This window comes from Diaphorina citri, unplaced genomic scaffold (genome assembly GCF_000475195.1).
Source record: "Diaphorina citri unplaced genomic scaffold, Diaci psyllid genome assembly version 1.1 scaffold1012, whole genome shotgun sequence".
Classification (NCBI taxonomy): Eukaryota; Metazoa; Arthropoda; class Insecta; order Hemiptera; family Psyllidae; genus Diaphorina; species Diaphorina citri.
In genome coordinates this window covers 35,489-39,729 of record NW_007378442.1, presented here as the reverse complement: position 1 = coordinate 39,729, position 4,241 = coordinate 35,489, and positions in this window count along the sequence as shown.

The window sequence follows — 4,241 nt, the reverse complement described above, 5'->3', positions numbered from 1 at the left end:
GTCTAATGAACTCTCTATTGTGTATTATTTTCGGGGAATGAAGGAATTAATAGAGTCCTCGTACTGAGCTAGGTTCGAATTCCAGGTACGACGTAAGTTTTCTGATATATGTACAAATGTACCTTGAAGCAATTCGAAAGGAATTCCAGGGAAAAAGTGAAAGCAAAAAAGGGCCTAACCGATTCGTTCTTCCTTTCAGGGTCCACCAGGATATAAGCTTTCACTTTTTCGGCCCCAGTGAAGCAATTCGAAAGGAATTCCAGGGAAAAAGTGAAAGCAAAAAAGGGCCTAACCGATTCGTTCTTCCTTTCAGGGTCCACCAGGATGTAAGCTTTCACTATTTCGGCCCCACGAGAGAGAGAGAGTGTAGGAGTGGGAGTGAGAAGGAAATATGTAACTACCAGAAACGTGACTTGTATGAGGAAGCAATAATATAAAAACAGTCATTGTGTATACCGGGTGTTCAACTTCTCTCTATCTCAGAGGACCTTGAATGTTAAAACCTAATGCAACCAAACATACAGTTTATTTTAGGTATACACTAGCCTAGTTTGCTTAGTTGATAGCGCGTCTGCCTTGTAAGCGCTAGGTCGCGGGTTCGATTCCCGCCCCGGGGGCGGACTTTATCCTGAAGGGATAAGGTTCGTTCTCGGAACAGCTGCCTTTCTCTTATCTTGTCTTCCTCCTCTCTTCGTTTTCGGGACGATAAGGTCCTAGCAGTTACAGTTCCCTCTATCAAACCTCTTTTCTCTTTCTTAAAAAGGCCATAGGTGATACATTCCTGTTTTTTGGCAAACAAATGAGCATAAATGAAAAAAGGCTGTTCCAATATAAAAAAATAAAATCGTCCAATAACAACAACTAAATGAAGGATGTAGGGTAGCCATCTGAACTCTGTAGCTATAACGGTCTAGCCTCTAGCAGGTACGATTTTTTTAACATGCAAAAAATCCTTAACCTGACCATAGGTGCTACTACACTCACCCTAATTTACTACTCGTCTTCTTAAAAGTGATAAATAACATCAGTGCAAGACGGGCTAAATGGATCGAACACAATCTAAGACATGAAGGAGTGCTGTTAACACTCACTGAAGGAATGGTTGAAGGAACTGATCAACGCGGGAGACCCAGGAAGGAGTACATAAGAGATGTGGAGACCGATATGGGATGCCAGAACTACATGGGTTCCATTTCCCATAGTGAGTATCGCAAAATTTCATCGGCGAATTTCCTTTGGGGCTTTTGGTGTTCAACATTTTTACCAAGCTTCATAGAAATCGGACTAACTTTTCCCGAGTTATGTTATGGTGGAACAAGGAGACAGACAAACTAAATTACCATATTTACCAAGCTTCATCGAAATCAAGCTAACCTTTCCCGAGTTATGTTATGGTGGAACAAGGAGACAGACAAACTAAATTACCATATTTACCAAGCTTCATCGAAATCAAGCTAACCTTTCCCGAGTTATGTTATGGTGGAACAAGGAGACAGACAAACTAAATTACCATATTTACCAAGCTTCATCGAAATCAAGCTAACCTTTCCCGAGTTATGTTATGGTGGAACAAGGAGACAGACAAACTAAATTACCATATTTACCAAGCTTCATCGAAATCAAGCTAACCTTTCCCGAGTTATGTTATGGTGGAACAAGGAGACAGACAAACTAAATTACCATATTTACCAAGCTTCATCAAAATCAAACTAACCTTTCCCGAGTTATGTTATGGTGGAACAAGGAGACAGACAAACTAAATTACCATATTTACCAAGCTTCATCGAAATCAAGCTAACCTTTCCCGAGTTATGTTATGGTGGAACAAGGAGACAGACAAACTAAATTACCATATTTACCAAGCTTCATCGAAATCAAGCTAACCTTTCCCGAGTTATGTTATGGTGGAACAAGGAGACAGACAAACTAAATTACCATATTTACCAAGCTTCATCAAAATCAAACTAACCTTTCCCGAGTTATGTTATGGTGGAACAAGGAGACAGACAAACTAAATTACCATTTTTACCAAGCTTCATCAAAATCAAACTAACCTTTCCCGAGTTATGTTATGGTGGAACAAGGAGACAGACAAACTAAATTACCATATTTACCAAGCTTCATCAAAATCAAACTAACCTTTCCCGAGTTATGTTATGGTGGAACAAGGAGACAGACAAACTAAATTACCATATTTACCAAGCTTCATCAAAATCAAACTAACCTTTCCCGAGTTATGGTGAAACAAGGAGACAGACAGACTAAAAAAACCGGATTGCTCAGTTTGTAAACTCGTCAAGTGAAAATTAAAACTTGAAAATCTTAGAACGTACATCATTCGTTCAATTTCTGATTGTGGTGAACTTTTGCAGGCGGTTTTGGTGAATCAGAAGCACAATCGAGTGAGAGAAGGCAAGGAGTTCATATTGTCCTGTGTAGCCGAAGGTTCCAAGTTCATACAATTCCACTGGTTCAAGGATAGAGTCCCCATCAATGTCAATTATTCTATGAGGTAATTGGTACCTTCCATTTCCCATAGTGAGTATCGCAAAATTTCATCGGCGAATTTCCTTTGGGGCTTTTGGTGTTCAACATTTTTACCAAGCTTCATCGAAATCGGACTAACTTTTCCCGAGTTATGTTATGGTGGAACAAAGAGACAGACAAACTAAATTACCATATTTACCAAGCTTCATCGAAATCAAACTAACAAAGAGACAGACAAACTAAATTACCATATTTACCAAGCTTCATCGAAATCAAGCTAACCTTTCCCGAGTTATGTTATGGTGGAACAAGGAGACAGACAAACTAAATTACCATATATTTACCAAGCTTCATCAAAATCAAACTAACCTTTCCCGAGTTATGTTATGGTGGAACAAAGAGACAGACAAACTAAATTACCATATTTACCAAGCTTCATCAAAATCAAACTAACCTTTCCCGAGTTATGTTATGGTGGAACAAAGAGACAGACAAACTAAATTACCATTTTTACCAAGCTTCATCAAAATCAAACTAACTTTTCCCGAGTTATGGTGAAACAAGGAGACAGACAGACTAAAAAACCGGATTGTTCCATTTCCCATAGTGAGTATCGCAAAATTTCATCGGCGAATTTCCTTTGGGGCTTTTGGTGTTCAACATTTTTACCAAGCTTCATCAAAATCAAACTAACCTTTCCCGAGTTATGGTGAAACAAGGAGACAGACAGACTAAAAAACCGGATTCCTCAGTTTGTAAACTCGTCAAGTGAAAATCAAAACTTGAAAATCTTAGAACGTACATCGTTCGTTCAATTTCTGATTGTGGTGAACTTTTGCAGGCGGTTTTGGTGAATCAGAAGCACAATCGAGTGAGAGAAGGCAAGGAGTTCATATTGTCCTGTGTAGCCGAAGGTTCCAGGTTCATACAATTCCACTGGTTCAAGGATAGAGTCCCCATCAATGTCAATTATTCTATGAGGTAATTGGTACTTATTACGGTCATTTAACGTATATCTAATTATCTATGTATTTTGTTTCAGCTGGGTTCGCCATTAGTAATCCTAACCAGGTGGCAGTGTGTTAACAGTGAGGAATATACAGGTACTCAACGCCCCAGGCGACACAAAAACCAACTAGGGATTTAGTGAACTATAAACCGTGCTCAGATAAAGAGCCCGTACGGAGCCCCTCCAAAGATCTGATTCGGCCCAGTACTCCTGAAGTGAGGATATCACCTGTTAGTGTAACATTGGAAAAGGTAAGTTTAATCCTGCCTCGGTGGTGCTGTGATCAATACACTTACTTATTTGGTTAACAGAAGGACTAGGGAATGTTGACCTCCTAGTAATAGCTTACTTCTGGAGTAGACACTTTTCAGTCCTTCTTGAGCAGTATTAATAAGTACTAAGCTAATACCGAGATTATTAGTCCAAAAAAATATATTCAAGTTTAAAATCGGATTGTGGTCCCGGTCATAGATAAATTGATTATACCTACAATGACATATCCTGTTAATCACGGAGACTATTCGGGAGTAGTCTTCGAGCATTCTCAGATATTAACAAACACTTTCACATGAGATTGTAGAGCCAGCCTTAATGATATCCAATCGAATAACAATAGTTTCTCCCCTCCCCCGCAGGGTTCCGACCTCACCATCAAGTGTATGTCTCCGGATGAAATCAACTTCGGCAACACATCGGATAGGTTCGGGGCAGGGTTCTGACCTCACCATCAAGTGTATGTCTCCGG